The sequence below is a fragment of the Ascaphus truei genome, unplaced genomic scaffold, assembly GCF_040206685.1.
Source record: "Ascaphus truei isolate aAscTru1 unplaced genomic scaffold, aAscTru1.hap1 HAP1_SCAFFOLD_1257, whole genome shotgun sequence".
Classification (NCBI taxonomy): domain Eukaryota; kingdom Metazoa; phylum Chordata; class Amphibia; order Anura; family Ascaphidae; genus Ascaphus; species Ascaphus truei.
Genome location: NW_027454130.1, coordinates 43,316 through 63,308, shown reverse-complemented (window position 1 = coordinate 63,308; position 19,993 = coordinate 43,316). Strand labels below are relative to the sequence as shown.

Here is a 19,993-nt window from a genome sequence, read left to right as displayed (position 1 = left end):
TGCCTGTCACAGTGACATCATGATCGGGCACTGTGATCAGCTATAGCACTGACCCAGGTGAGATAGTTCAGCACTTTACAAGGAGGGAACAGATGTTGTGGGTGACAGATGCTGGGGGTAGGCCAAGACTGTTGGCCAGAGTAACGTGGAGACTTACTGCACTCTGCATGCCCATCCTCTCCCTGACATCAGGGGAAGGAAGTGGCCCTGGGGTGTGTGTAGGTATGCCAGATGTCAGTGTATGCATAAGTAAGTATGTCTGTGTAGTGGGAGGTGTAGGGGCGTTAAGCTGGAGGACTTAAAACAGGCACACATCTCACTTCGCTGCGGACAATTTCCCTTTGCATAAGATTCTTGTGATTATGTCAATGATGATCAATAACTGCATCATAACACAGCCGCTCTATACAGAAGATGTACTTGCTATCAATGGTCATGGAGGTAATACGTCACACAATGTACAGATATAGCAAGGATTATTTCTTCCTCTGGTGCATTATGGCATTATGATGGGAAATGTTGTGAGATTCTGCATTATCAGCATCACTGAATCTTTTGGAAATTAAGTGATATTCTATGTTTTAATGCAATATTATGGATGATCAGCCGGTAAAATAATAAAAGCTTTCTGTATCTGTAGCCATGCTCTACCCATGATGTGCTGAATCAATGACTGCAGAGAGATTCAGAGTGGTAAACATGACTGGAACGCATGTCTAAATAATGGGCAGCAAAGCAGTGCAGAATAGGAGGTGAAAGTATTTAAAATGGAAGACCCTTAGCAGCTGTGTGTGGAGTAGACAGTACAGACTGACCAAGTAAATGGTAAAAGGAGTAACTTCAACATTACTTGGCTTTGTTCTCCACATTGAAGCTTTCCTCCTCTTTACATCACTAATACTGATGCCATGTGTAACCTGTACTGAGAGTTATATAATCTACTGGCCTAGATGAAACCATGTGATGCAAACATGGTCCATCCCACACCAGATTCATAGAATTGAACCACCTCAACCTTTCATAACAATCACATAGAACTGCAGCTGTGCGCTACTGCACATGTTCTTGTTATGAATGGTAGTAGATGTGGTCCTTGGGTCTTTACTTCATACTGTAGCCACACTCTACTCATGATGTATTGAATCAATGAAAACTTGCATGGTTCAGATCACAGGAAGGGGTAGAGTAGAGATGAAAATGTTCAATGTGAAACCCGTAGCAGCCGGATTGTGTGGAGTCAATAAAACGACAAATACTAAATGGTAAATGAGAAATATACACATTGCTTATCTGTCTCTGTGTAGTAATTTTCATTCTGTTCAACTGTCCTTCAAATTTTCTCTTTTGCAAGAAAAGGAACACATGGCTTCAATATTCACTTCTGTTCTGCAGTCATCCCTCCTTAAATAAAAGTTAAGCATTGCATTGTTATTATGATAATACATACAATAAACCTTGCTCCAAACCATTTGATGCAAAGCAAATCCACCTCCCACCCACAGCTGTGCTCCGTCTAGAGCATGCATGTCAAACTCCAGTCCTCGAGGGTCCCAAACAGGCCAGGTTTTCAGTAGGGATATCCTGGAAACCTGGCCTGTTTGCTGCCCTCGAGGACTGGAGTTTGACATCCTTGTTCTTGAGCTTCTACCACGCAAGTCATCCATGTGAGTGACACTGTACTGCAGTCCTGGTCTGCACACAATCTACTGAATCAATGACATCACACTGTAAAGGCAATCTACAAGATGTATTAGTTGTCCACACTTCCGAAATGTTACTTTTATGTCCAAATCACTTATTCCCATGACCTGATATTTGTATTTGTTATTTATAGGATTTTCACATGTATTACTACTGTGAAACGCTATATACATTAATAGTGCTATATAAATAAATACATACACATTTATATATAATAATAATAACAGCATGTTCTTTTAAAGCGCTGCTAGTTTTACGTAGCGCTATACAGAGACATTTTGCAGACACAAGTCCCTGCCCCATAGAGCTTACAATCTATGACATTGGTGCCTGAGGCACAGAGGATATGAAGTGACTTGCCCAAGGTCACACACACACAAATATATATACATAAATATATACACACACACACACACACACACACACACACACACACACACACATATATACATAAATATATACATATATATACACACACACACACACACACACACACACACACACACACACACACACACATATATATGAAAACTAACACAGAAAAAAAGAATCCCCTGAATAGCACTCTAACATACACAAATTGTATCAATAAAGGTTTATTAATCACATACACATAAATGGTTAAAATGAGGAGCAGTGGTGACCTACAAAGCTGTTATAAACTGAACCTTAAGGTGTGGGGAAAAATGCTACACTGCAGTAATAAGTACAAAGTATGTAAATAAAGTGTAGAGGCAAGAAATATATGGAAATGAGAACACTCAGACCGGCCGGTCAAGTACTACCTAAGTTGAAGCCCCCTGTGTGAAGTGCTTGTATGAAACTAGTGTATAACTAACAAGCAAATGCTTGTCCGGGGGCTTAACATATAGACAGTTGATAGATGTATTTGAAGTTGCATATTCTGTGCCGTGGATTAATCAGTATACTGAAAGCAACTGAGGATGGTACAGTAGCTGTGATAGGTTGGCCTCATAGCTCCTCCTTCAATGGAGGACTCGGCTCACGGAGCACTTAAATCCCTAAATGCCCACAGAAAAAAATAAGCATGCAGTACTTAAAGTGAAAGTAAAATGAGAAATGAAATAAAATAAACACACACATTGAAAAATCACTCACCCGACTGAGAGCGCCTTCTACAGAGCGCTGTACCACTGCTCAGCTAGCAGCTAAAACTGTCTCATTTTCCCACCATTGAAGTTTACACATGTCCACGCCCCACTCTAACAAGACGCTGTGTACGGAAGCTCGCAGGAGACAAACTAGTGAGAGAAGGTGTAGCTGCTAGCCACACTCCACGAGGTGCATTGTGGGAAATGTAGTTCTTTGCCTTTTAGCTTCTCTGACTGGTTACTGATCACGTGATGTCACTAGGGGCGGGATTAGTGTGTTGCAATGTAACGGCCCGGCTGTATGATTGTCACAGAAGGGGGGAGCCTGAGAATGTCACGGATTTAATTACACATGTAATGATGTAATAACACAGCCATGAACTAAGACAGTATACATATGGTCATGTGATATTTATAATGCATTTATTAACATTATTGTGTGGATTTGGGCTGAATTAAACTTGTATGGGATTGTCACTTTAATATCACAGTACCACTACTGTTTTAACACTTATAATGACCTCCTGATTACAGATTATTAGGGACAGACTTAAAAAGGCCTGTGTAAATATTTATTATAGAGTGGCCTCTTTACTTTATAATATCAGGGAGTATCAGACAGGCCTGTGTTTATTTTTAATATACATTAGGGTGACCTGACTCCCCAGATTATTGGCCTTTCCCTCTGACAAATGCATATTTTCCTATACTGTGTTAATTTTGTTAGAACAAAATAAATATTCATGCGCTAAATGACAGTACCAGTGTGAGTCCCAATAAGAAGTAGTGAGGTAAAAAACCATGGTACCAGCAACATATGTAACTGATGGGGAGGGTGCTAAAATATATGGAGTGTGGCGTCCTGATTGCTAAATGAGGTGTATTATATCATAAGTGCATATAACAATATCCCTCATAGCAATCTATTAAGAACCAACAAGAACTAGGTAGCACAATAATCAGTGCTGCAGTTATAGCCTAATAATAAGTATATATATATATATATATATATATATATATATATATATATATATACAGTGTTCGACAAACCTATACATTTGCTCGCCCCGGGCGAGTGGATTTAACCCCCGGGCGAGTAAATATTGGCCCAAGCAGCACACGTTTGGTACTAGGTGGCGAGTAGATTTTTTTGTGTGGCGAGTAGATTTTTTGGTGATTTGTCAACCACTGTATATATATATATATATATATATATATACTGCTGCGGCCAAGTTTATTCGAGCATTTGCCCGTTCTTGGCCGCAGCAGTAGCCTGGCGCGCGCCCGAGAGTGACGGGCGCGCGCCGAAGCAGCGGAAGAGCGCCCTCCGATCGGGGCGCTCTCCCTACCGCTGCCGGGTCCGCCGGGTCCCCCGGAACCCCCTGCCGCTGTCCCGCGATCGCGGGACACCAGGGCTCCCTCGGGGAGCCCCTGGACGCGCGTGCAGGGGGCGCACGCTCCCGAAGACACGTGACCGCGCGTCTATGACGCGCGGCACGCCGAGGGGCGGCCACTAGCAAGCCGGGAAATCTCCCGGCTTGCGGTACCGGCCACACTCGAATAAAGTGTGTCGGTACTATATATATATATATATATATATATATATATATATATGTAACCCATATTCCCCCACCCAATCGCAGATAGGGTGCATGTGAGGGGAGCTATATGTATTACCCAGTGTGGTGCTTTACCTGTGAGGCTCACAGGAGGCCTGAGCCTCCGCCAATGAGAGCCTGGGGTGTATCCTCCTGAACAATACTATATGGTGCAGCGCCTCCACCTGTGATGGCTCCAAGCAGAGCGGGAGTTGTTCCTCACAGGACAATAATATAATATCACGCACACAGCATATAAAAGAACAGTGACTTTTCTAACAGTAACATAACTATGCATGTCATACATTAAGTGTCTCTCTTCTAGGAGACACAGTAACTCACGTGTCTCGCAGGATGCAACCCCTCACCGTGTACCCACACCATGTCCAACTCCCCACACCACAACCCCACCCCCAAAGTAAGGTATGTGTGTGTGTGACTGCACAGCCACTATGTACTGATTTATAGTTGGTGCACTTATGGATGTTACCTGCCGAGCGCTCCAGCGCTAGGACCTGCAAACAGACTTCGCAAAGGATCCGACGGTGAAGATACGTCAGGGTTACCTTCCAGGGCGATCCCACCCGGTTGGTTGCTGCTGTGCTTGAAGAGGTCTGATCCTAAACCTCTGTAATGGTGCTGCGACAGTCTCTGCTTCCTTCACTTCTCTCTCTCTCTAAAGTGACAGGTTCCTGTACTAGGGCCTGTCCCTGTGACCACCCACCCTCACTAGTGGGAAGTCAGGGCCTCAACTCTAGCCTGGGGATTTCTGGCCTAGGGCAGAATCTCGCAGCTCTCTGCCCACCTTCTTTCCCCCTTTGTCCCCTAAGTCTCACTCACTCACGTGCTTCCCAGTCTGCTTCCTGACTGCACAAAACAATGTATCAAATTCCCTGCTGCAGAGAATCTGCAAGTCTCAGTGGCTGGTTGGTTGCAGGTGACAGGGAACATAGGGCATTCACCAGAGGCTGCTGGGGGATGTAGTCCACTCAGAACCTCTTTCCTATGGGGACTGTGTGCGCGGTCTCTACTGCACCTGTGCAAAGCTGTAGTGGCCACCGCTACACATAACTGCACCTGCGCAACCTACCAGATCTCCTGTACACTTGTAATGGCCACCACTACCCTTGCCAACCTCTGCGTATTGCGCGAACCTCGCACCAAACACAACATGGCCGCTGTGGCTATCTGCGCATGCTCGAGCATCAGGGCCCCCGACGGCGCCGGCACAGATAGCGGCGCCAACTGGGAAAAGTCGCCATCCCCTTCCCCCACTGCCACAGGGGTAAGGCAAGGGGCAAAGGAACATCAGGGAAGCCGGGAGTGGCCCCCTTACATATATATATATATATATTGTGGTTGACAAATCACCCAAAAATCTACTCGCTGAACAAAAAAATCTACTCATCACCTAGCCCCGCCCCAGGCCCGCTTTAAAAAAAATTGAATAAATTCCTAGTAAGAACAACATTCGTTTTTGACATGTTTATTTATTGTATTACATTATACTACAATTAGTCCTTGTTAAGAGTGTGTGTGTGACACAGAGAGAGTGTGCGTGTGTGTGTGACACAGAGAGTGTGTGAGACACAGAGAGTGTGTGAGACACAGAGAGTGTGTGAGACACAGAGAGTGTGTGAGATAGGGTGAGGCAGAGGGTGACAGGGTGAGGCAGAGGGTGACAGGGTGAGACAGAGAATGACAGGGTGATACCGAGAGATACAGAGGTTGACAGGGAGAAAATGGGTGACATGGTGTGACACAGGGTGACAGGGTGAGACAGAGGGTGACAGGGTGAGACAGAGGGTGACAGGGGGAAACAGAGGGTGACAGAAAGTGAGACAGAGGGTGACAGAAAGTGAGACAGAGGGCGACAGAAAGTGAGACAGAGGGAAACAGGGTGGGTGACACACACACACACACACACACACACACACACACACACACACACACACACACACACTCTCCCTCTTACACACACACTCTCTCTCTCCCTCTCACACACACACACACACAGACAGACATCAAACCCCTCCCCTCTGCGAGAGCGAGGGTCCGCCCTCACAAATTCCTCTATGCCTCTTATCAGCGGTGCAGACAGGAGATGAAATACAGCAGTGACCGCACGACCCTTCTTTTGGCGATGTTACATATATATACTGATAATAGTAAAAAGCAGAACAAATAATATAAAAAGGCAATTGCTTGCTTGGGAAGTAGCTTCTGCTGGGCCCAATTTGAGGAATCCCTTGTCAGTAGGGCCGCCAGCAGAAATCTTGGGGCCCAGGACAAATGCAAGGATCAGGCCCCCCTCCCTACCCCATAGCACACCTACCATGACATTTTTTTTAGGGCACAACTTTTACTCAAATGGTAGTGTTGCAAGGCCTATTTCACACCTCGCAAACCCCCCCATTTTACACTTTTTTATATTTTTATATATATATATAAAAAGAGAGAGAGAGAGAGAGAGAGACAATCAAGTGGTTTCTTCTTCTCTTAGCCAAAGACGTACTACTCTATGTTCCTTTTCTCATTCTCCTATTTTTGTACCTTGGTATAATTGTATATACATACTTCACAGCATATGTTCCACCAAAGTAACTACGTCAGCGATGACAGCGACCAACAGTGGCACTACTGTGTTTAGGGTTCTACAGTGCACAGCCACCCTACACTACCCATCTGGTATTTCCACAGCCCAGATAGTTGAACAAACTGGCTGCGGTCCATATTACCTCTGACTCCAGCAATGCTTGGACAGTTTCCCCTATCTCTTTCTGCTCAATTTATTGGATACATAGCTTTGGATATATTTCAGCATTCTATGACACTCAGGATAGCGCTCATGATGTCATCAACAACCAGGGGACTCCCAATAGTTGCTATTATGTGATCAATTTTTACTGCACGCAGTCCTGAGTATACTATCAGCTTTGCCACAGTTGAGAGTCTGGCACATTTCTCTGCTGTACAAATGTGTCAGAGAACACATCCAGGCATTCAGTATACATCCCAGTTAGGCAGCGCTTATAGTAAGTGCGACGCGACGGGAGTAACGCTGGCGACTCAAAATTTGGAGCTGGGGAAATCAGATTTTTCAGAGGCTGTCGCCACATGTGACAGCCTCTGAACCAATCAATGCCCATGTCGCCAGCGACATCCCCGAAAGTTAAATTATAACTTTCGCAGGTGACGTCACCCGTCACTTCGCCAGTCGCGTTGCTGGCACTATAAGCATGACCTAGGGGAGGGCCCAGGAGAATCCCATACAACTCTGGAGAGTTTCTCTTAATTAAGGTAACTTTCCACTATGTGTCCTGTTCACAGCAATGCAGTACTAACTACATTTAAGCATGTCTGTAAGATACAAAAGTTAACCCATCATGCACCTTGGCCTAGGGAGGATTTGTTCCTATAAAGTACACCCAGTTTGGCAATGATTTTGGATGTCAGATTATCAATATGCAACTCAAATTTTAAATGGGAGTGAAACCAAATGCCAAGATATTTAAAATTAGTGACACTTTAGTTGGCTTCAATTAATTACTGCATTTATAAAATTCTGCAGAGCATCTAGTAACCTTGTAATATTAAGAGATGGCAGCCTTGGTATGTTATGCCTCTTTTTTCCTGTACACCGCAAAGGATTTTGTGGCCTATTCTAGTAACTCTGAAGTGAGGCAAACCACTTCTAAATAGCTCTCTTTATGTGAATTGGCCTACTTTGCTATGCTGTAAGCCAGGCCTGCACAGTTCCAGTCCTCGAGAGCCGCAAACAGGCCAGGTTTTCAGGATACCCTAACCCTAACTTCTTTCACTGCAGCCATTGTAATCAGACACTGCTAATGGAGGGTATGATACATTCTCTACCACTGAAAGAATATACATCTCAGTGGTAGACGGCTGATAAGAAGCTGTTTCAGTCTGGTTCTGCCAATTCGATCGGTTTAAAAAATCCTCCATTTTCAGGTCTATGTATGTTGATCTGATTTCTTAGGCTTTCAAGACGTTATAGCAGTCCTGTTTTTAGTGCTCATTCTCTCCCCCTTTATCTCTCAACTTTTCTCTCTCCCTTTATCACTCACTCCCCCTTTATCTCCTTCTATATGACCCTTGCCTCACTTCCCCTGACTCAAACTAATCAATCTTTAATCACCTCTCTCTACCTCTTCTCCCTCTCCCACTCCCTTCTCGCTCCCTTCTCTCTCACTCTCCCTTCTCTCCATTTTTTCACTCGGACTCCAACTGGTATTAGTATCTCAGATTTATTTTGATTTTTGGTGTGCAACATTTTTCCACATTACATAGCACTTGTGAGCAAGACATCCAGTCCAGCCACGGCTGATGGGACACTGTTCTTTCACTGATCGCTATATCTGAGCTATTGGGAAACAATTTTAAACACTATTACATTCTCTGCTCTTTCTCTCAGCTGCTATCTCGGTCATTGTGCCCAGCATATGGCGTCATCAGGCATATTAATGCTTCCAACATCCCAGGAGAAAATGGTTATATTGTTTTGAACAAGGGGCCTATTTCTGATGACTTATTCCTGCATTAGTAATATGTGTCATATATCTTGGCTCAATCAGAGGCTTGGTTGAAAACTGAGCCCCTGATGGAACCACATGTGCTTAAGGTGGGATATCCTGAAAACCTGACCTGTTGGACAGGCTTGAGTACTGGAGTTGAGAACCCCTGTTCAAACATTTATCTTCCTACCAGTACATAGGTAATTTCAAGAAATTAAACAAAAAAAGGTAGAAAAACTTTAAACAGCAAAATAACCATACAGTAACTTGTAAACCTTGAGAAATGCATCTTAATAGGGTCATGTCACACTGAAAATATAGTATTCCCAGGTTTAACCCTTGCATTCATCAGCCAGATATGTTGAGTCTTTAAGTTGCATTCATTGTTTTGAAATAGACTTGGTATTTTATGTCTCTTTTTTCCTGTACACCGTAAAGGATTTTGCGGCCTAGTCTAGAAACTCTGAAGTGAGACAAATCACTTCGAAAGAGCACTCTAGATGCGAATTGGCATGGTTTGCTATGCTGCAAGCCCTTCTCGCATGTCCAATCTGTATCTAAAAAGGCTTTGTACGAAGCTGTTTCAGTCTGGTTCTGCCAATTCGATCGGTTTTAAAAAATCCTTCATTTTCAGTGTATGTTGATCTGATTTCTTAGGCTTTAAAAACATTAAAGCAGTCCTGTTTTAAGAGCTCATTCTCTCCCCCTTTCTCTCTCCCTTTATCACTCACTCCCCCTTTATCTCTCTCGATATGACCCTTGCCTTACTTCCCCGACTAAAACTGCCCCCTCTTTAAACACCACTCTTTACCTCTGCTCTCTCTCCCTCTCCCTTCTCTCTCCCTCTCCCTTCTCTCTCATTTTCCCTTCTATCTCACATTCCCTTCTCTCTCACTTTCCCTTCTCTCCATTTTTTCACCCTGACTCCCACTCTATTTCTTTCACTCAACCCGTCTCTTGCTCTCACACATACTCCCAAAGAGTAACCCTAGAAAATACAAGAGATATCTAGAAATCTAATTGCAAGGTAATAAGTCACATTAAGTGAAATGCACAATGGAATAGTCCCCCCCTTTTTTTAAAAAAACGGTAGATTCCTTACATTTTAGCTATTTGCACTTCTATATTTGTAACACTGGTAATTGCTATAATAACACTGTTACTTTTTTTTAGTTTGTACATGCACACACACACAATTAAATGACCTACTGTATCTCAGTACCTCAGATAGACACAGACACACACACACGCCTATGCAGTAAGCGTTCATAAGCCACTTATCAAGCACTTAATGCCTACTGCTATTCAGTAAGCAGTGATAGTGGGTGATAAGGCGGGAAGGTTGGAAGAGATCACGTGCCACTACATGGGTATTCTGAAGTATACACAGCGTGAAGTGTTCGAATAAAGGCCGCTGCTGCTGCAGCTGTACATTCATATGTGCAATAATGAAAGAAAAATCAATGGCGTCTATCCTCATACAATGAGTTTTGGATTCAAATAAGGCATTTCATAGCACAAGGAGAAAAACATATTAGTTAGTAATTTTGCATTTAAAATGGGAAATGCTCAATAATATAATAATATAATTTATAATAATATAATATAGGTCCCTGCCCCATGGAGCTTACAATCTATGTTTTTGGTGCCTGAGGCACAGGGAGATAAAGTGACTTGCCCAAGGTCACAAGGATCTGACACCAGGAATTGAACCAGGCCCCAGGCTTCAAACTCTCAGTGCCATTCAGTGTCTTTTACTCACTGAGCCACTCCCTCTCCACAAGAGTGCAAGAGTGCAAGAGTGCAAGAGTGCAAGAGTGCAAGAGTGCAAGAAAGAAAGAAAGCAACTGTCTATACTTCCTAATGTGTGGATTCAGAACCACAAACATGAAAAAATATATAATTAAGCAATAATTAAGAGCGGAGAGAAAAATACTAAAATAATTCAGTCAATTCATAGTGAATTAAAAGAAATTAGAGAATTAGTACATGTAAAATATTTTTATTTGTTAAGAATAGATTGATTTAAGATGACACACACACATACACACACACACACACACACACAATTAAATGACATATCCCTGGACCTCAGACACACACACTGACATTACAATAAGCAGAATAGATACATTTAGTTTTTGTTACAATTTGTCTCACTCCCAGTTGTAAGACATCAATCATTGTAAACTCTTGAACTCCAGGATGAGTTTGCAGCAAAGCTTCATGGGCACTGTAGTTTTTTTGTCTCTGCTACAAATTCTCTAATTGGTCACTGATCATGTGATGTCAGATGGGCCTGGGCTTCAATTCAAAGTGTTTAACCGAGTGGTGTGTGTCTCAAATACAGTAAGTTGCTTTATTTTTTTATCTCTGGGAATCTTCTGTGATTAAAGAGGGTCTGTTACTGAAAAAGCACAAAGCTGCTGATTACTTTCTGTTTAATAGAGAAATATTCATAAGGTATCAGTGTTTATTTGAGATGTGTCTGTACCTGAAAGGCTCAACCACCCCTGTTTGTGGGGCTCTTGTGTATGAAATAGCCCAGAGCAACTACCCCTAGAGATAATATACACACATACACACCCACATACTGTAATCTGTGTGTGTGTGTGTGTGTGTGTGTGTGTGTGTGTGTGTGTGTGTGTGTGTGTGTGTGTATATATCCACTTTTTATTGTCTCTATAAGAGTTCTGATAAAGATTGTAAATACTGTAAATGTTTATCAGTTGATCAAAAAAGATTTGATCAGAAGAGTTGCCCTGTAAATTATCTATTCAGAGCAGCAATACCAGTATATATGTTAGACAGTGATTGTGGTTTGAATGGTGAATTTTGCAAGTATCTATCTGCGAGTTAATAACATACAAAACATTTACAGACCTGCTGTTATTACTCTGTGAGTTATGATATGATCTCAAACTGTGATTTTTGCCAACATTTGTTTGCTAGCTAGCCACATACAAATCAATTACAGACCTGCTGTTATTACTCTGAGAGTCATGATATGATGATATATGGCAAGAGATCCAAATAATCCTCATCCTATTTACATATCAGCCACAAAAAGGGATTTTTAATAATGTATATGTGTTTTTAATTATCTATGTAGAATTAATAAAATGTTATTATTTTCTGATATCCGCAGTGATTCTGGCCAACCTGACAGATCTGCAGTAATATACTGCAAGACCAATTTGTTTGCTAGCTAGCCACATGCAAATCAATTACAGACCTGCTGTTATTACTCTGAGAGTCATGATATGATGATATATGGCAATAGATTCAAATAATCCTCATCCTATTTACATATCAGCCACAAAAAGGGATTTTTAATAATGTATATGTGTTTTTAATTATCTATGTAGAATTAATAAAATTTTATTATTTTCTGATATCCGCAGTGATTCTGGCCAACCTGACAGATCTGCAGTAATATACTGCAAGACCAATTTGTTTGCTAGCTAGCCACATGCAAATCAATTACAGACCTGCTGTTATTACTCTGAGAGTCATGATATGATGATATATGGCAATAGATTCAAATAATCCTCATCCTATTTACATATCAGCCACAAAAAGGGATTTTTAATAATGTATATGTGTTTTTAATTATCTATGTAGAATTAATAAAATTTTATTATTTTCTGATATCCGCAGTGATTCTGGCCAACCTGACAGATCTGCAGTAATATACTGCAAGACCAATTTGTTTGCTAGCTAGCCACATGCAAATCAATTACAGACCTGCTGTTATTACTCTGAGAGTCATGATATGATGATATATGGCAATAGATTCAAATAATCCTCATCCTATTTACATATCAGCCACAAAAAGGGATTTTTAATAATGTATATGTGTTTTTAATTATCTATGTAGAATTAATAAAATTTTATTATTTTCTGATATCCGCAGTGATTCTGGCCAACCTGACAGATCTGCAGTAATATACTGCAAGACCAATTGTTGTCTACCTTTACCATACGAATGACAATAGAGTGCTGTATATAAGGGGAACTCTTCTGATCAAATCTTTTTTGATCAACTCTGATAAACATTATATCTATACCCCTTGAGCACCTGTCGTTTGATCCTATATACCTATTCATAATGGTGATTGCGGTCACATTCACGTACTTTAAATACTGTACATGTTAATTTTTCTTTGGTTTGAAATATGGTATTCATTGGTTTATCATCAACCAGCCCTGTTTGTGGGAGGCTCTTTGCATAGTTCTGTGTATTCTCTGTGTTTTTTCTGTTAAGTTTGCTGAGTAACCTTGTGATATAAAGAGATGGCAGCCTTAGTTTGTTATGCCTCTTTTTTTCCCTGTAAACCTCAATGGCTTTTGCGGCCTATCCTAGCCACTCTGAAGTGAGACAAACCGCTTCTAAAGAGTACTCTAGATGCAAATGTAAATAAAAAGTATAATAGAATTTGAACACATGGCTGCTCAACTCAAGTCCTTAAGCCACGAAACATGTCTGAATTTCAGGATTTTCCAGCTTCAGCACAAGTGGCTCAAACAGAGGCTTGTTTGAAGACAGAGACCCTGATTGAGCCACCTGTGCTGAAGCAGGGACTGATTAAAGCATCTGTGTTGAAGCTTGGATATCCTGAACACCTGACCTCCCTTCTCTCTCTCCCTTTCCCTTCTCTCTCTTTCCATTCTCAACCTCTCCCTCTCCCTTCTCTCTCTCTCTCCCCCTCCCTTCTCTCTCCCTCTCCCTTATAACTCCCTCGTCATTCCCTCTCCCTCTCCCTTCTCTCTCTCAACCATTCCTTTCTCTCTCACCCTCTTCCTTCTCTCTGTCTCTCCCTCTCTCTTCTCTCTCTCGCCCTTCTCTCTCCTCTCTCCCTCTCCCTTCTCTCTCCCTCTCCCTTCTCTCTCCCTTTTCCTTGTCACTCCCTCATCACTCTCTCTCTCTCTCTCTCTCTCTCTCTCTCTCTCTCTCTCTCTCTCTCTATCTCTCTCTCTCTCTCTCTCTCTCTCTCTCTCTCTCTCTCTCTCTCTCTCTCTCTCTCCCTCTCTCTCTCTCTCTCTCCCTTCTCCATCTTCCTTCTTCTCCATCTCCCTTCTCTCTACATCTACCTTCTCTCTCTCCGTATCCCTTCTCTCTCTCCCTATCCCTTCTCTCTCTCCCTATCCCTTCTCTCTCTCCCTCTTCCTTCTCTCTCCCTATCCCTTGTCGCTCCCTCTCCCTTGTTTCTACCTCTCCCTTGTCTCTCCATTCTCTCTCCCTCTTCCTTCTCTCTCCCTCTTCCTTCTCTCTCCCTCTTCCTTCTCTCTCCCTCTTCCTTCTCTCTCCCTCTTCTTTCTCTCTCCCTCTTCCTTCTCTCTCCATCTTCCTTCTCTCTCCCTCTTCCTTCTCTCTCCCTTTCCATTCTCTCTCCCTTTTCCTTTCCCCTCCCTTTTCCTTCTCTCTCCCTCTCCCTTCTCTCTCCCTCCTCTCTTCCTTGTCACCCCCTTCTCTCTCCCTATCCCTTCTCTCTCCCTTTCCTTGTCTCTCCCTCTCCCTTGTCTCTCCATTCTCTCTCCCTTTCCTTCTCTCTCCCTTTTCCTTCTCTCTCCCTTTCCCTTCTCTCTCCCTTTTCTTTCTCTCTCCCTTTTCTTTCTCTCTCCCTTCTCTCTCCCTTCTCTCTCCCTTTTCTCACTCCCTTCTCTATCCCTCTGCCTTCTCTCTCCCTTCTCTCTCCCTATCCCTTCTCTCTCCCTCTTCCTTCTCTCTCCCTCTTCCTTCTCTCTCCATCTTCCTTCTCTCTCCCTTTCCAATCTCTCTCCCTTTTCCTTGTCTCTCCATTCTCTCCCTTTTCCTTTCCCCTCCCCTTTCCTTCGCTCTCCCTCTCCCTTCTCTCTCTCTCTCCACTCCCTTCTCTCTCTCTCTCCCCCTCCCTTCTCTCTCCCTCTCCCTTATAACTCCCTCATAATTCCCTCTACCTCTCCCTCTCCCTTCTCTCTCTCTCCCTTTCCCTTCTCTCTCACCCTCTTCCATCTGTCTGTCTCTCCCTCTCCCTTCTCTCTCTCTCCCTTCTCTCTCTCCTCTCTCCCTCTCCCTTCTCTCTCCCTCTCCCTTCTCTCTCCCTTTTCCTTGTCACTCCCTCATCACTCTCTTTCTCTCCCTTCTCTCTCTCTCTCCCTTCTCTCTCTCCCTCTTCCTTCTCTCTCCCTATCCCTTGTCGCTCACTCTCCCTTGTTTCTACCTCTCCCTTGTCTCTCCATTCTCTCTCCCTCTTCCTTCTCTCTCCCTCTTCCTTCTCTCTCCCTCTTCCTTCTCTCTCCCTCTTCCTTCTCTCTCCCTCTTCCTTCTCTCTCCATCTTCCTTCTCTCTCCCTCTTCCTTCTCTCTCCCTTTTCCTTTCCCCTCCCTTTTCCTTCTCTCTCCTTCTCTCTCCCTTCTCTCTCCCTCCTCTCTCCCGTGTCACTCCATTCTCTCTCCCTCTCCCTTCTCTCTCCCTATCCCTTCTCTCTCCCTTTCCTTGTCGCTCCCTCTCCCTTGTTTCTACCTCTCCCTTGTCTCTCCATTCTCTCTTCCTTTTCCTTCTCTCTCCCTCTTCCTTCCCTCTCCCTCTTCCTTCTCTCCCCATCTTCCTTCTCTCTCCATCTTCCTTCTCTCTCCATCTTCCTTCTCTCTCCATCTTCCTTCTCTCTCCATCTTCCTTCCCTCTCCCTCTTCCTTCTCTCCCCATCTTCCTTCTCTCTCCATCTTCCTTCTCTCTCCCCCTCCCTTCTCTCTCCCTCTCCCTTATAACTCCCTCGTCATTCCCTCTCCCTTCTCTCTCTCCCTTTCCCTTCTCTCTCACCCTCTTCCTTCTCTCTCCCTCTCCCTTCTCTCTCTCCCTTCTCTCTCTCCTCTCTCCCTCTCCCTTCTCTCTCCCTCTCCCTTCTCAATCCCTTTTCCTTGTCACTCCCTCATCACTCTCTCTCTCTCCCTTCTCTCTCTCTCCCTTCTCCATCTTCCTTCTTTCTCCATCTCCCTTCTCTCTACATCTACCTTCTCTCTCTCCGTATCCCTTCTCTCTCTCCCTATCCCTTCTCTCTCTCCCTATCCCTTCTCTCTCTCCCTCTTCCTTCTCTCTCCCTATCCCTTGTCGCTCCCTCTCCCTTGTTTCTACCTCTCCCTTGTCTCTCCATTCTCTCTCCCTCTTCCTTCCCTCTCCCTCTTCCTTCTCTCCCCATCTTCCTTCTCTCTCCATCTTCCTTCTCTCTCCATCTTCCTTCTCTCTCCATCTTCCTTCTCTCTCCATCTTCCTTCTCTCTCCCTTTCCATTCTCTCTCCCTTTTCCTTTCCCCTCCCTTTTCCTTCTCTCTCCCTCTCCCTTCTCTCTCCCTCCTCTCTCCCTTGTCACCCCCTTCTATCTCCCTCTCCCTTCTCTCTCCCTATACCTTCTCTCTCCCTCTTACTTCTCTCTCCCTCTTACTTCTCTCTCCCTTTCCATGCTCTCTCCCTTTTCCTTATCTCTCCATTCTCTCCCTTTTCCTTTCCCCTCCCCTTTCCTTCGCTCTCCCTCTCCCTTCTCTCTCTCTCTCCACTCCCTTCTCTCTCTCTCTCCCCCTCCCTTCTCTCTCCCTCTCCCTTATAACTCCCTCGTCATTCCCTCTACCTCTCTCTCTCCCTCTCCCCTCTCTCTCTCTCCCTTTCCCTTCTCTCTCACCCTCTTCCTTCTCTCTGTCTCTCCCTCTCCCTTCTCTCTCTCTCCCTTCTCTCTCTCCTCTCTCCCTCTCCCTTCTCTCTCCCTCTCCATGCTCTCTCCCTTTTCCTTATCTCTCCATTCTCTCCCTTTTCCTTTCCCCTCCCCTTTCCTTCGCTCTCCCTCTCCCTTCTCTCTCTCTCCACTCCCTTCTCTCTCTCTCCCCCTCCCTTCTCTCTCCCTCTCCTTTATAACTCCCTCGTCATTCCCTCTACCTCTCTCTCTCCCTCTCCCTTCTCTCTCTCCCTTCTCTCTCTCTCCCTTTCCCTTCTCTCTCACCCTCTTCCTTCTCTCTGTCTCTCCCTCTCCCTTCTCTCTCTCTCCCTTCTCTCTCTCCTCTCTCCCTCTCCCTTCTCTCTCCCTTCTCTCTCCCTTTTCCTTGTCACTCCCTCATCACTCTCTCTCTCTCCCTCTCTCTCTCTCTCTCCCTTCTCTCTCTCTCCCCCTCCCTTCTCTCTCCCTCTCCCTTATAACTCCCTCGTCATTCCCTCTACCTCTCTCTCTCCCTCTCCCTTCTCTCTCTCTCCCTTTCCCTTCTCTCTCACCATCTTCCTTCTCTCTGTCTCTCCCTCTCCCTTCTCTCTCTCTCCCTTCTCTCTCTCCTCTCTCCCTCTCCCTTCTCTCTCCCTCTCCCTTCTCTCTCCCTCTCCATGCTCTCTCCCTTTTCCTTATCTCTCCATTCTCTCCCTTTTCCTTTCCCCTCCCCTTTCCTTCGCTCTCCCTCTCCCTTCTCTCTCTCTCCACTCCCTTCTCTCTCTCTCTCTCTCTCCCCCTCCCTTCTCCCTCCCTCTCCCTTATAACTCCCTCGTCATTCCTCTACCTCTCTCTCTCCCTCTCCCTTCTCTCTCTCCCTTCTCTCTCTCTCCCTTTCCCTTCTCTCTCACCCTCTTCCTTCTCTCTGTCTCTCCCTCTCCCTTCTCTCTCTCTCCCTTCTCTCTCTCCTCTCTCCCTCTCCCTTCTCTCTCCCTTCTCTCTCCCTTTTCCTTGTCACTCCCTCATCACTCTCTCTCTCTCCCTCTCTCTCTCTCTCTCTCCCTTCTCTCTCTCTCCCTTCTCCATCTTCCTTCTTTCTCCATCTCCCTTCTCTCTACATCTACCTTCTCTCTCTCTGTATCCCTTCTCTCTCTCCGTATCCCTTCTCTCTCTCCCTATCCCTTCTCTCTCTCCCTATCCCTTTTCTCTCTCCCTCTTCCTTCTCTCTCCCTATCCCTTGTCGCTCCCTCTGCCTTGTTTCTACCTCTCCCTTGTCTCTCCATTCTCTCTCCCTCTTCCTTCCCTCTCCCTCTTCCTTCTCTCTCCATCTTCCTTCTCTCTCCATCTTCCTTCTCTCTCCATCTTCCTTCTCTCTCCATCTTCCTTCTCTCTCCATCTTCCTTCTCTCTCCCTTTCCATTCTCTCTCCCTTTTCCTTTCCGCTCCCTTTTCCTTCTCTCTCCCTCTCCCTTCTCTCTCCCTCCTCTCTCCCTTGTCATCCCCTCCTCTCTCCCTCTCCCTTCTCTCTCCCTATCCCTTCTCTCTCCCTTTCCTTGTCTCTCCCTCTCCCTTGTCTCTCCATTCTCTCTCCCTTTTCCTTCCCTCTCCCTTTCCTTCTCTCTCCCTTTTCCTTCTCTCTCCTTTTCCCTTCTCTCTCCCTTTTCTTTCTCTCTCCCTTTTCTCACTCCCTTCTCTATCCCTCTGCCTTTCTCTCCCTTCTTTCTCCCTATCCCTTCTCTCTCCCTCTTCCTTCTCTCTCCCTCTTCCGTCTCTCTCCCTTTCCATGCTATCTCCCTTTTCCTTATCTCTCCATTCTCTCCCTTTTCCTTTCCCCTACCCTTTCCTTCGCTCTCCCTCTCCCTTCTCTCTCTCTCCACTCCCTTCTCTCTCTCCCCCTCCCTTCTCTCTCCCTCTCCCTTATAACTCCCTCGTCATTCCCTCTCCCTCTCCCTACTCTCTCTCAACCATTCCTTTCTCTCTCACCCTCTTCCTTCTCTCTGTCTCTCCCTCTCTCTTCTCTCTCTCTTCTCTCTCCTCTCTCCCTCTCCCTTCTCTCTCACTCTCCCTTCTCTCTCCATTTTCCTTGTCACTCCCTCATCTCTCTCTCTCTCTCTCTCTCTCTCTCTCTCTCTCTCTCTCTCTCTCCCTTCTCCATCTTCCTTCTTCTCCATCTCCCTTCTCTCTCTCCCTCTTCCTTCTCTCTCTCCCTCTACCTTCTCTCTCTCCATATCCCTTCTCTCTCTCCCTCTTCCTTCTCTCTCTCCCTCTTCCTTCTCTCTCTCCCTCTTCCTTCTCTCTCCCTATCCCTTGTCGCTCCCTCTCCCTTGTTTCTACCTCTCCCTTGTCTCTCCATTCTCTCTCCCTCTTCATTCTCTCTCCCTCTTCCTTCTCTTTCCCTCTTCCTTCTCTCTCCCTCTTCCTTCTCTCTCCATCTTCCTTCTCTCTCCATCTTCCTTCTCCCTCCCTCTTCCTTCTCTCTCCCTTTCCATTCTCTCTCCCTTTTCCTTTCCCCTCCCTTTTCCTTCTCTCTCCCTCTCCCTTCTCTCTCCCTCCTCTCTCCCTTGTCACCCCCTTCTCTCTCCCTCTCCCTTCTCTCTCCCTATCCCTTCTCTCTCCCTTTCCTTGTCTCTCCCTCTCCCTTGTCTCTCCATTCTCTCTCCCTTTCCTTCTCTCTCCCTTTCCTTCTCTCTCCCTTTTCCTTCTCTCTCCTTTTCCCTTCTCTCTCCCTTTTCTTTCTCTCTCCCTTTTCTCACTCCCTTCTCTATCCCTCTGCCTTCTCTCTGCCTTCTCTCTCCCTATCCCTTCTCTCTCCCTCTTCCTTCTCTCTCCCTCTTACTTCTCTCTCCCTTTCCATGCTCTCTCCCTTTTCCTTATCTCCATTCTCTCCCTTTTCCTTGCCTCCCCTTTCCTTCGCTCTCCCTCTCCCTTCTCTCTTTCTCCACTCCCTTCTCTCTCTCTCTCTCTCTCTCCCCCTCCCTTCTCTCGCCCTCTCCCTTATAACTCCCTCGTCATTCCCTCTACCTCTCTCTCTCCCTCTCCCTTCTCTCTCTCTCCCTTTCCCTTCTCTCTCACCCTCTTCCTTCTCTCTGTCTCTCCCTCTCCCTTCTCTCTCTCTCCCTTTTCTCTCTCCTCTCTCCCTCTCCCTTCTCTCTCCCTCTCCCTTCTCTCTCCCTTTTCCTTGTCACTCCCTCATCACTCTCTTTCTCTCCCTTCTCTCTCTCTCTCCCTTTTCTCTCTCCCTCTTCCTTCGCTCTCCCTCCTCTCTCCCTTGTCACTCCCATCTCTCTCCCTCTCCCTTCTCTCTCCCTATCCCTTCTCTCTCCCTTTCCTTGTCTCTCCCTCTCCCTTGTCTCTCCATTCTCTCTCCCTCTTCCTTTTCTCTCCC

General features: G+C 45.3%; 1 long non-coding RNA gene across 12 annotated transcripts in view; it reads right to left on the bottom strand.

The window, feature by feature from the left end:
* LOC142475501 (uncharacterized) overlaps window positions 1-19,993 on the bottom strand; it is a 96,695-nt gene that overhangs the window by 33,652 nt on the left and 43,050 nt on the right. For 11 of the 12 annotated variants that reach the window (XR_012790979.1, XR_012790978.1, XR_012790986.1 and 8 more), the window contains one exon: window positions 1,282-1,401. The exons of the other annotated variant lie outside the window; for it this stretch is intronic. This is a non-coding gene — a long non-coding RNA (uncharacterized LOC142475501). The remainder of the gene's footprint in view (window positions 1-1,281; window positions 1,402-19,993) is intronic. 12 annotated transcript variants of the gene reach the window in all.